This window comes from Neovison vison, chromosome 3 (assembly GCF_020171115.1).
Source record: "Neovison vison isolate M4711 chromosome 3, ASM_NN_V1, whole genome shotgun sequence".
NCBI classification, from domain to species: Eukaryota; Metazoa; Chordata; class Mammalia; order Carnivora; family Mustelidae; genus Neogale; species Neogale vison.
In genome coordinates, this window is record NC_058093.1 from 174,038,382 (window position 1) to 174,051,911 (window position 13,530).

Here is a 13,530-nt window from a genome sequence, read left to right on the forward strand (position 1 = left end):
AATTCTGGTCATTAAATGCAAGCCAGGGGTGAGGGGAGATGGGGAGAATGGGTATTTTCTGAACTGCTGTAGGAGGAAAAGGCGAAAGGCCATCTAGTGCTTGGATAGCTAAAAAGGCAGCAATGAATTAATTTAGCAGGGTATTGAATTTAAGCTTTCTTTTTTGTGTATGTTAATGTGAAGGCTAGAAATATATTACGTTTCTATGGGTGCAAATATAGAATGATTTTGTAAAGTATTTGTTTGGATTTTTCATTTTAACAATAGTGACATTTAAAGTGGGAACCACACATCTATATTGTAATGAATCATCTACCAATATTGGAATATTTAAATTTCACTGGAACTTTTCATTAGGGCTTTCCTTTGTAGCTTTATCAAAATATCATGATTAACTCAGAAATAAAGAAATGACTGGAGCCCTCAAGTCATTATTATTTTATCTTTTGGAGTAGAGCACATAATTGGTATCTGACCATTTAGTCCCTGGAATAAAACATCTAATGATACGGCTCCTGAAAATGTTACAGGTCTACATCTTTCTGCAGTGATATCACATTTGCAATAGAGCCGTCAATAAAACAATCATTTCTCAGCACTGAAGACTGGAAAACCTGTTGTATTACACTTTCCAATCTCTTCAAAATCACATTTTAAAAATCCATTTTGTTACAAGATGACCAATCTCATCTGATTTATAAGCCATGGCCTCGGAGGAAATATGGGATGCTTGGAGTTGAAACCGCAGAACAAATGTGCCACGCTGGAAGCAGACACTTCCTGCATTTCTAGCGTTTCTAGTACGTGCTGTAGAATGTGTCACTTGGCAGTTTTTAAGTCATGTGGCAGATGGTCATTTACCTGGCTGCCTGAGCACAATGTCTATATTTTATTGAAGGCTTATATTTTGGATTCACACAGGTTTGCCCTTTGAATCTGGTCAAGAAAGCGTATGTGTACATGATTATTTTCTAGAAAATTCTTTCCTTACTATTTCATATTTTAAAAGAATTTCATTAATTTTTACTTCTCAAACTGTCTGATGATATTAAAACAGTTTCATTTCCCATGGGTTTTTCATCTTCATCTCTTTCCTCATTCTTAATAATGTTGCAATATATTTTAGAAAAATACCAAGAGTCCTTTGATCTACAAGATGCAGCCTGCAGTGCTTAAGAGATAGAATTCTTTGACTATACCGAGTAGAATTTCTTTAGGGCACTTGAGGATTGTGTATTTTAATTCCTATAATTTTTAAAAGTTAGATATTTGCATTCTACCCTTGACCAAAAATAAATAACTTGCTGATCTTGGATGTCAAATGACCTTAAATAAGAAGTTGAATAAAGGTTGGGATGCCTGGGTAGCTCAGTCAATTAAGCATCTGTCTTCAGCTCAGGTCATGATCCCTGGGTCCTGAGATTGAGTCCTGCATTGGACTCCTCACTTGGCAAGGAGTCTGCTTTTCCTTCTGCCTGCTGCTCTCCCTGCTTATGTTCTCTCTCTCTCTCTGACAAATACATAAATAAAATCTTAAAAAAAAAAAAAGCTGAATAAAGGAAATAAAGCTCCCCAAACTATAGCCATCACCTTTTTATATGTTAACATTAACGTTTATTCATAAAGGGGGAATTATTTGCCCTTGTGAATTGATAGGCTAGCACTTGATTTGCAAAGGTCTGATCAACATCTTAAATACTTTTTCATTTTAATTACTTTAGCTTTATAGTATAGCTTGGAATCTGGCAGTATGATACCTCCGGCTTTGTTCAACCTTCTCAAGATAGCTTTGGCTATTTGGGGTCTTCTGTGGTTCCATACATATTTTAGGATTATTTGTTCTAGTTTTGTGAAAAATGCTATTGGCGTTTTGATGAAAATTGCATTGAATCTGAAGATTGCTTTGGATAGTTTGGACATTTTATCAATATTCATTCTTCTAGTCCATGATCATTTTTCCATTTATTTGTATCTAATTTATTTGTATCTAATCCATGTATATTTTTCCATTTATTTGTATCATTTACCTACTCCTTCAGACCTAATTTGTTTCCCTGGTGGCCCTAATCTCAGGGCTAGCCATTACAATGAAGTCATCATCAGACTCTTAAAATTCCTCCGCTCGTTTTATTGTCTTTCTGTGTCCTTTGCTGCTTGCCAAAAATTGCTGGAGAAAGTTAGGATGTTACTTTGAGGAAATCCACACTTAATCATATTAGGATAAAGTTCCAAATCCCTAATAAGGTTCACAAGATGCTTTGTAAGCTGGCCCAATGTAGTGTCCATCTCTTCTTTGTTTTCTGTTCCATGCTGGCCTTCTTGTAGTTCCTCAAATACATCACTCTTCCCCTTAACTTGGGGTCTTTACTTAGAGCAGTACCCCTTTGATTTTCTTGTTAATTCTTAACCAGCCATTAGACATCAATTTAAATATCACTTTCTCAGGGAAAGTGATAATTTACATTAAGCCTCCTCATCCCTCTCATGTATCATAGACCATATACCTGTAATGCAGTTAAAATTTTACATTTATTTTTGTGATAATACATTTGCTATCACTTTGATGAACACATGGTCTAGAAGTGTTTCTGCTTTTCCCTATATACTCAGCAACTGTATTGTATTCAGTAAATAATGTTTGTGGAGTTAGCATACTAAATACTTCATAAACAACACTTTTATTAGTAGTAACTCCTAAAGCAAATGATATTTAGACTATTAGAATTATTATCTTTATATTGACGTAAAATCTCCTTTCCTAATTTTCTTCGCTGGGGTAATACAACTAAATTGATTTCCAGTGTGGTTTAGCTTTGCTCTGGAGTAAGATTTAGTTGAAGCTACCACATCTAGGGGCTTACCTTGTGCCTGGCACCATGCTCATCTGTAAAGTGGGAACGATAATAATTGCTTTACTCAGTTCAGTTTGAAAAGCATTTGTTCAACACCTATTGTATTCTATACAGTTATTAATATTTGGGATACAAGATGAATAATACATCTGCTATACTGGAGGAATTTACAGTTTGTTGAGAAGGGTAAGAAAATATATCAAGTGGGCATTTTGCTTGGAATATAGTTTATTGAGGAATTGACTTGCTTTTTTCCATTCTTACAGTAAAAATAAATACTCGGGAATATATTGGGAATCAGATTATTCCTAGTTGCCTGCCCAAAGTGAGGAGACACATATTTCATCAGCACTTCCAGAATAGTTATAATCCAGGAATGCATAAAGATTCCCTGAGAATGGCATAGATGGAAGAACCTCAAATTGTATTATTTGCTGCTGGGGGCTTTGTTGGAGACTCATGGCTATGGAAATCTGCCTGCCTTTTCCTCACTGTGTTCCTGTACTATGTGGTCTTCTATGTGTAGATGATTATTTTCCTTCATATAAACAGACAAATTTTTATACTTTGCCTATGTTTGACAGTGTCTTCTCATCATTCTCTTCATCCTTGTATCAGCCACCTAAGGAGATACACATGTATGTTGATCATCTAGATATACAAGGCAAGTGATGTAATTGGGAACTCTCATGTGTCAGAGTGAGAGTAAAAACTTGTATGATCTTTTTTGAAAACTGGCATTACTTACAAAAGTTAAAGTTGTGACATTATTTTCATACCTAGCTGTATACCCAACAAAAGTGTGTCTATAGGTTCACCAAAAGATAGGTACCAGGATAGTCACAGTCACACTATTATAATCCCCAATTGGAAAATATCCAAATGCCCATCAATAATAGATAAATGATAAATTTTGATAAATTTGTATTCATATACTGGAATACTATACAAAAATGAGAATGATCCATTTATTACAATAAACTACAATATGGATGACTCAGTTGCACAAAATATAGATCAGGTAAAACAGACCTAGATGTTAAAGGTTGGGATGACAAGAACTACCCTTGTTAGGACCAGTCTTAGAGAGAACACAGGGTGGCATTCCTGAGGGTGCCGATAGTCTGTTTCTTGATTTGGGGTGCTAGGTAGTTTGTGAACTTCATGCTGATGACCTGTGCACACACTTGTATATAAGTTTATTTCAGTGTAAAGTTTAGAAAGAGTTGGTTCTATTGGTTCTATTTTTCCTTCATATTGCATTCAGGTCTCCTAAAAGTGGCTTGGATTATAAGAGTAAAATATGGAAAATTACCATCTAAGAAAGGAGCTGTCCTGTTACACATTTCAAATTGGCACTTGATCTGAAAAGCAATCATCAAGCTGGTAGGGGGCGTCTTTGAACTGATGTTCCATAGATGATAATAATTGTCTCAGTAATTGCAGAGCCCTTGAGATGAACTGACTTACAATCTATTTCCCTATTTAACTGGGGTTACAGTTGCTATTTTTCTTTTATAATGAATCTTATAGTCTTAAATATTAAATATTTTCACTTTTATTTTATAATGTGCTCTTTAAAAAGGATAGGTTATCCACAGAATTGGTATTCCTGAAGAAAATTGCTAGCTGCTCCTTGGAAATAAAATAAAACACTGGAAGATGAGTTAAAGTTAAAAAAAATTTGAAGAGTTTATTTGAGAAAAAATGGATTTAAGTCAGGTAGGACCAAACCAGAAGTATTTATTTAGTTTCCTTTCAGTTTTATTGAGATATAATTGACATACGAAGGTGTGTAAGTTTAAGGTGTGCATCATAATGGCTTGATTCATATATGTTGCAAAATAAGTACTAAAGTAAATTGCCTCATATTGTTGCAATTTTTTTCCTTGTGATGAGAACTTTTAAATATACCATACAGCATTATTAACTATAGTCATCATGTTGTACCTTATATCCCCAATACTTATTTATTTTATAACTGGACATTTGTACCTTTTGAACACCTTCACCCAATTCCTCCAATCTGATCTCTTGTTCTATGAGTTTTTTTTTTTTAAGATTGTACATCTAAGTGATAACATACAGTGTTTGTCTCTCTCTATCTGACTTATTTTACTCAGTTAACTTTTAACATTTAGAGTTATATATTAGTGATCTGAAGGGGCACGTGCACCTGAATGTTTATAGCAGCAATGTCCACAATAGCCAAACTATGGAAAGAACCTAGATGTCCATCAACAGATGAATGGATAAAGAAAAGGTGGTATATATATAGAATGGAATACTATGCAGCCATCAAAAGAAATGAAATCTTTCCATTTACAACAACATAGATGGAAATAGAAGGCATTATGCTTAGCGAAATAAGTGAATTGGAGAAAGAAAACTCTCATATGATCTCCCTGATAAGAGGAAGTGGAGATGCAACGTGGGGGGTTTGGTGGGTAGGAAAGGAATAAATCAAACAAGATGGGATTGGGAGGGAGACAAATCATAAGAGACTCTTAATGTCACAAAACAAACTGAGGGGGGTTGGGGGGAGGGGCCTAGGGAGAGGGTGGTGGGGTTACGGACATTGGGGAGGGTATGTTCTATGGTGAATGCTGTGAACTGTGTAAACCTGGCGATTCACAGACCTGTACCCCTGGGGCTAATAATACATTATGTGTTTATAAAAAAAATTAAAAATAAATAAATAAGTAAATAAAATGGGGAAAAAGAGTTATATATTAAACTCTAAAGTTGTGGTGCTTTCACATTTTTAGGAGATGGAATGTTTAAAAGATCCATGTAAAATTAGAAAAAACAGATATTGAAGACAGCTTTTAAAAACAAATGCACTGATTTTGTCACATGTTTCTTTGTCTACTGACCTACAGCAATTTCTTAAAATCTTGTCCTAATGACCATCTCCAGCAGCCTTCACAGGGTTTTGGATTAAAACTGAAATGAGCATGAAATGCAACCTATAGAGTCTTAGAGAGGTTCAATATTTCAGTGTTTTTCAGCATTTCATTTTATTTGAAAATGATCTATATAGTCAACAAATATCCATTATTTAATTTATTTCAGTATGACTGTAAGGTTTCAAGTTACCAAAAAGATTTTTAAGTTGACATACCATAAAGAATAATTATAGTAGAGAGAGAGAGAGAGATGAGGGACAGAGGGAGAGAGAGAGAGTCTTAAGTAGGCTCTACCTTCTGCACAGAGCCCGATGTGTGGGTATGATACTGTGGAACTCCTAATTTATAAAAGAGCAATGGGATTCAGATTGTGTTTTGGCAGATGGAATAAGTTTAAGATTATCTGCTCAGATGTCTAATGCTTTTTACTTATATTTGTGGAAGAGACTTAGATTTTTTTAATGATTTTTTTTCTTCTTCTGATAAGAATTACCTTGGGTTCTAGAGATGACAAGTAGAATATTTATATTTTAAAAGAGAAAAAAAATGCAAGTTTTATCAAGTGACTTTTTTCACTAAGTCCATACTTTTTTACATTATCTGCAAGTCTGTTGAAATGAATAGGAATGTTTTGGGATTGTTAAAAATGATGGTGTGCTTTGAGTTGTTTCTAGAGCTGCATTTCTGTTTGTGAAGTCTCAGTTTGTAAGACCAATACAGTTGATTTTAATTCCTCAAAGAATTGGGTTGCAACCAGAAAGATATCAAGAGCCAGATCCACCTATCCAAGTATAATTTCTCCAGTTTGCTTCTTTGTATCAGGGAGAAAATCTTAACTAAGATGGAAATCAAAAGATTCCTATGTTCTAGATTTAGAGCTGTGTGTCTTCAGAATATTTTAGTACATCTTTCCACAAAGCCTTCAGAATGTTTTTCTTTCCCTTTGGGTATGTAGTTTCATTTTAGCTTAGAGGAGAAGGCCTAAAAAAAAAAATTCCTGTTAAGCTCTGAATATCAGCTTGACAAACTTCTGACAATAGAGCTACTTAAAAAAAGGAATTCCTTCAAATATCTTGTCGGGTTTCAACAGGGACAAACAATAAATATTCCTAGCAGTATTGAACAACTCCATGGACATAGGATTTGTCTCAAAGGGGGTGCAAAAGATATTAGCCTCCCCAAATCCAAAGCCACTCCCAAAGATAACCAAAATAAGCTTAGATAATACCTCTCAAAGTTGGCAGGACCCTAGTTTTCAATGGAGTGCTACCCACATTTCTTTCCCACTGTGTCTAGCCACACATGGAACACAACATACATTTCTTTTACCTTAAAAAAAAACCCCTTTATGTATTTTTACAGTATTTTTTTATTTTTGTTTGAGAGTGAGAGAAAGCCAAGCAGGGGGAGGGGCAGAGGGAGAGAGAAGCAGACTCCCAGCTGAGCGGGGAGCCTGATGCATAGCTCAATGCCAGGACCCTGAGATCATGACCTGAGTGGAAATCAAGATCAGATGCTTAAATAACTGAGCCACGCAAGTACCCTTGATGCATATTTCTGTCTGGCCATATTTTTGTGGACTTCCACCTGTAATTGCTAAGCCCATTTTCCAGGATGCAAGAAGATAAACAAGAAGGCAGTAGCTATCCCTGGGAAAGAAGGGTTGATAACCAGTGGGTACCTAAAAGCAAATTCATGAGTCATAGTTCAAAGGTATAATTCTTAGAAATGTTTTTTATCTGCCAATCTGAGTTTAGAAAGGAAGGGATATTGTGAAATTTTTCCTTTCTCTCTCAACTAGGCACCACAGATAGGGATCTAGGAGAGCTTGGAGAGCTTAGTTTGGTAATAATTCTCACACTTTGCTGGTTTCTACCAGTTTACCCAGAATCCCGACTATAATTCTGGAGTGAGTTGGGTCTCATCCTGGTCCCCAGAAATTAGAGGGGGAAAATATTTTTCCCTGTACTCTTTATGGTGGGCGTTTGACTGAACCCCCTTTTTCTTTAGGGCATCTCATAGTTGGATAAGCTTATCTAGGTTAAAAGTTCTCAACTATGGCCAGTGAATTTAAATACTCTCTTCAGTTAGGTTTACCTGCTTGCTCCATCTTAAAACAAAATTTTATTCACTTGAGGCCTCATACTGGACCCAGTCCAACTAAACTTGACCCAGTCTAACCCTTGATTCAACTCAGTTTCTAAGTTGGAACCAATCTGACTTCAGACCCATGCTGGTTTTTAAGTCAGTATAATCTGACTTTGGCTGGTTTCCAGACCCAGTCTAGAAAAAGAAATGCTCTAATAAAGTCTAAAAGCTCACAAGGCAAAAGGTGCAGAGGAAGGAAACAAGAAAGTGGCAAGTTCAGGGGCTTGATGGACCTATGCCTGTTACTCATTGCTCCTGGTGTCCATTGGGGATCTCCTTCAGTTCCCTCTTCTGACACTAAAACTGTTAAAAGATAAACTGAGGCATATTCAAAATTTTAAAAGTTTATTTGAGTAAAAATTTATTAGAACTAAGCATCATCCAATCTAGCACATACAAAGGAGATCCAAGGAACTGTGTAAAATCAAAGACTTTTCTGGGAGAAGGGATAAGGGACAAATAAGTTATACTAGGCAAAAATGTGGATTGGTTATTGCAACCTGCCCTTTAGGGAATGGCTAGGGTCTTATCAGGTGGGTCTGTTACCTAACTGGTATTGATTGATTGGTTAAAAATTCCATTTCTGCAAGAGCAAAAAGTATAGTTGAGTCTATGTTTGGTGATGTGAAGCTTAGCACAAGTGACTTCATTTTGGACCTCTTCTCCTGTTTTTAACATACTCTTGTCCTGGGCCTGACTCATGAACTGAAGGAGAAACACTCTCAAAATCCACACTCAGCTGTGAATTTTCACAACAAATGTCTATCCTGTCTAATAATTAGGTAATTTTAATGATTCTAAATGTGTAACTGTTGAACTGGTCAGTTGAGGCTGCAGTCTTTGACCGTACAATTAACTAGCCTACTATGTACATAATCAGTCTTTGTGACCTAATTGGGTAATGTTAAATAGAACTATTGGGCCAGCTAGTTCTGGTGAAACAGAGCTAACTTCTGGAAACATATCTTTATTGGGATAAGATTACATAGAACGTCATACCAAAGACTTTTCAAGTTAAAGCTGGAAGGCTCTGTCACTCACTGATTTCATTTCAATCATGTGATCATTATTCAAAAAAATATATATTGAATGCCTCCTCCACAGTGGGCATTAAAAGCTGGTCATGAACGGACCTCTGGCCTCAGAATGCTCACAGTTAATGGGAGAGGTTGTCTAGTGAAAAATGTGCTGATTGCTCTGACAAGGACAGGTGCATCAGGCCAATTACTAATTGCTGTGTGATATTTATGCTTCCAAATACTCTGCTCTGAATGTTATGTTCACAAGACTGAGGACGCAATATAATATTCTGTTCCAACTATTTGTTAGAGCAGCAGTTTTATTTTAAAGTCTACATTCTGTTTCTTTGTTTGGGAACTTCTTGTTTCGAATCAGTTAGGCTTTTAGTTTGGTTCTTACTCTCCATTTCACCAAAAGTGATGTTGATAACATAATGTTGGGTAAATGCATCTCTTTCTGCACTAATTTGACCTTGTGGTTAAGATGCTTGCATGGTCAGAACAAGTGGATTGCCTCTTTCAGTCTGTCAGTGCTTAAATTAATTTCTTAGTTTGGAATAATAATACAGCATGACTTACCTAACACAAATGTGCCTTGCCAAGAGGAGAACTTGGGTAAATTCAGAAGGTGTATGAAAAATACTTTGTATTTCCAGGTTTAAAAATATCATAATGTTACACCCTGACAGTTCCCACAATTTTTTCTTTGATTGTTCCTGTATTTTCTGTGGAGAAGGAGTGAACAGGCACAGTTTGTTTTTCATGAATTCAAACATTTCTCATGGTCACTAAGTTGTGATAGTTCTCCACTCATGTCCTCTGAGCAGGGGACTGGTGATTTGAGATGAATTAATTCTGTGTTTGGAAAGAGATTGGAGGGTGGTGCATTCCATCCTTTACCCACCTTGACTGGAGGATACTAGTGTATACATCCCACTATGCTAGGGGAGCCTGTCAGAGGTAGGAAAGAGAGTAGCAAGGCAGCTGGCCATTACCACTCTCTCAGTTGTAAAAATTAATTGTCCATATTTGACTTGATCCAAAGTTGTTTTCAGGGTAAAGTCTAATGAAATTCAGTGATCACTTGTGCCATGAGTACTACCAAAATATGTGGGTTTGGGCTCGATACTGCATAGAAAAATCTGCTGATAGTCTTATGGGGCTTCTCTTATATGTCACTTCTCTTTTTACTCTTGCTGCTTTTAAAATTCATTGTATCTGACTTTTGACATTTTAATTATATTGTGTTTCAATGTAGCATTGTTTTGGTTCAATCTATTTGAGATCCTTTGGGCCACATAGATCTATGTGGGTTCATCTCTCTCCCCAGTTTTGGGACATTTTCAGCCGTAGTCCCTTTCTTCTTCTCTTCTTCTGAAATTCCTGTAATGTGAGTATTGTCTCTTCTTATTGTGCACATAATTCCCATAGGCTTTCTTTAGTCTCTTTAGTCTCCCCCACCCCCTACTCTGACTGGGTGATTTCTGATACCCTATTCTCCAGATCATCGATTTTTCCTTCTGCGTGGTTGAGTCTACTTTTGAAACTCTCCATAAATTTCTTCAGTGCAGTGCATTTCATTTTCAGCTGTAGGATTTTATGTTTGTTTGTTTTGCTGGCTGGTTTTTCCTTTTCCAGTGTCTCATTTTGTTTCATTCATTGTTTTCCTAACTTCATTTAGTTGTTTTTTTTTCTTGTAGTTTTCTTGTAGTTCACCAAACTTCCATAAGAGGATTAATCTGAATTCTTTGTCTGGCAGTTCATAGATCTCCATTTCTTTAGGGTCAGTTATTGGAGCTTAATTTATTAGGTTCCTTTGGTGGTATTTTTTTTACCTGATTTTATTGTGATCTTGTGATCTTTGATTCCTTATGTTGTATCTTCACATTTGAGGAATTCTTTCAGAATTTAGAGTTTATTTTATAGAATTTATAGAATATTTTATAGAATTTATAGGATTTTTGGCAGAGACAGTTCTTCACCAGTTAGCTCAGTCTGGGTTTCTGGGTGTTTCTGCCGGTAAGGTCTTTGGGCAGGTGCAACCTGCTATTTTATGATGTATTTTTGGGTTAGGCAACTGTCCGAGTTCAAAGGATGAGAATGGAGAAGTTGTGCCACTGGCTGAGAATAGTTGGACAGGATTGGCTTGGCTTGGTGCCCTATCCAAGTGAGGCTATAGGATGGTGTCTCTGGTTGCCTGGATTCTCTGTGTCAGACTTACCAGATGGTTGGGACTGGGTACTCTATTTAGTAGTAGATGGGGTGATGAATTAGCTTCCCTACCCTGACAAGGCAACAGGACAGGACCCAGAGCCTATAGTTCATTGTTTGGGGACCTGAGTCAGGCCATAGTGTACACTGGATTCCCTGGTCAGGTGAGTTCACTGATTTGCTCTCCAGATGGAGAAAGCCACACGCTATGCTGTCTTTTTAAGTGCCACTGTATATAGAGCTTTTGAATGGACTGTCCAGCTTCCCTGTGTTGGTTAGGTTCCAGGCTGGACAGGATTAAGGCTTAATTCAGCCATGAGAGGACTATGAATTAGATTCCCTGCCCAGGTAGTGGGTGAAGCAGCTCTAAAACCAATAAAATTCTTTGTTTATTGCTTTAAGTCAAGTGACTTATACCCTAAATTCCCTGGCCAAATAGGGCCACTGGCTTTGTGCTGCAGACTATCAGCTCTAGCTGCTTTTCTCTCTGCTCAAGGGCCAGTGGACTACACTGCTTTCAGGTGTTTTTGCCACTTTTCTGGTTGGGTGGAGTTGAAGACACTCTCCACGGTGGGTGGGGCTGTGTCTCAGGTTCCCTTCCTGGGTGGGAGGGTGATGGGCCACTCTAGGGTACTCTCTGTTTCTCAAACAGACTCTCTGTTTGGGAGGGGCTGGGAGTTACCTTAAGCTTTGTGTATGAGTTAATTCCCCTGTCTGGGCATAAAACTCCTAGAAGAAAACAGGAACAAAACTCCTTGGCATGGGGCTTGGAATGATATTTTGGATCTAATACCTACAACATAAGAAACAAAATAATCAACAAATGGGACTACATCAAACTAAAAAGCTTCTGTACAGCAAAATAAATGTACATATTCAGCTTCCTGGCATATAGCCAAATAGTTTTCCATAGATGTACCAACTTGTACTCTCATCCACAGAATCTGCTTGCTCCATATCTTCAGCACTCCCCAAATATTTGCTCTTTCTAATTTTTTGTGAGTGTTATCTCATTCTATCTTTTTAGTTTCTGGTGAGTGTTTTTTCAGTGTAATTTTAATTTGCGTTTTCTTGATGACTAATGATGTTGAGAACCTTGTCTTATGCTTACAAGCCATGTAGATACCTTCCTTTGTTAAGTGGCTGTTTAAGTCTTCTGGTCATTTCTTCTGTTGGCTTGTCTACCTTTTATTTATTAACTTGTAGAAGTTCTTTGTGTATTCTGAATGTGAGTCTTGTGGTAGTTAGATGACTCGTGAATATCTTCATCTATAGATTTTGTTTCACTCTTAATGGTGCTTTTTCTCATGAATAGGAATGATCAATTTTAATGTACTTTTAATGTGCTTTCTCTATCTTTTTAAAGAAATTTCTTTCTCCAAAGTGAGGTGATTAATGTTTCCTTTAAAAGTTTATTTTTTTGCCTTTTATATTAAATTTGCCTTTTTTCATATTTTGAATCAACATTTTGCTGGCATTATAAAGATACTAAGAATATCTGTTTCTAAATATAATATAAAGATAATTTTTCCATTTTTTGGAAGAGTTTTTGCTAAATTGGTCTTTAGTTCTGTGAATGGTTGGAAAAATTGACCAGTAAAACCATCTGGGCTTAGGTATTATGTGTTTGTGTGTGTGTGTGAAAGTTTAAATAGTGAATTAAGTTTTGTTAATGAATATCACACTCTTAAGATTTTTTCTTCTTCTTTGGATAGCTTTTATAAATTATATTTTTTGAGGATTTTTTCTTTTACCCAAATTATAAAATTTATTGACCTGGGGGTTTTAATAAACTAATTTTTTATTAGTTTTCATGATTGTTTTTTCTTCTCATGTCTATAGAAATGGCAGTGCAACTCCCTTTTTATTTCTGATATCAGTAGTTTATGTTTTCTTATTTTCTTCCTTGATCACTCTTAGGGATATCCAATATTATCAATGTTTTCAAAGAACTAACTTTTGGCTTTGATGATTGTTTATCTTACACATTTGCTTTGAATTATTTTCAAATTAATTTCATTGATTTCCACTCTTTATTATTTCTTCTCTTCTACTTTCATAGGTTTTGTTTGCTGTGAGATTATATGTTTTTGAGGCAAGTTTTATATCTTATGAAAACATTTGAAATATATTATAAATATATAAAGATATTTATAAATAAATAAATATATTACATATATGAGGATATATGTATGTATGTATATATATTACATATATAAGTGTGTGTGTGTATACACAATCTTAATCATAGTGAATTTCTTTCACAACCTAAAGGTAAGATGGAGATGAACAAAATGGAATATTTTTGAAAGTCATCACTGAGGAGTCCAGCTCCTGCCAGGTTTGACCACTGACAATTTTTGTAATTGTAATTACATGTCAGGCTTCGTG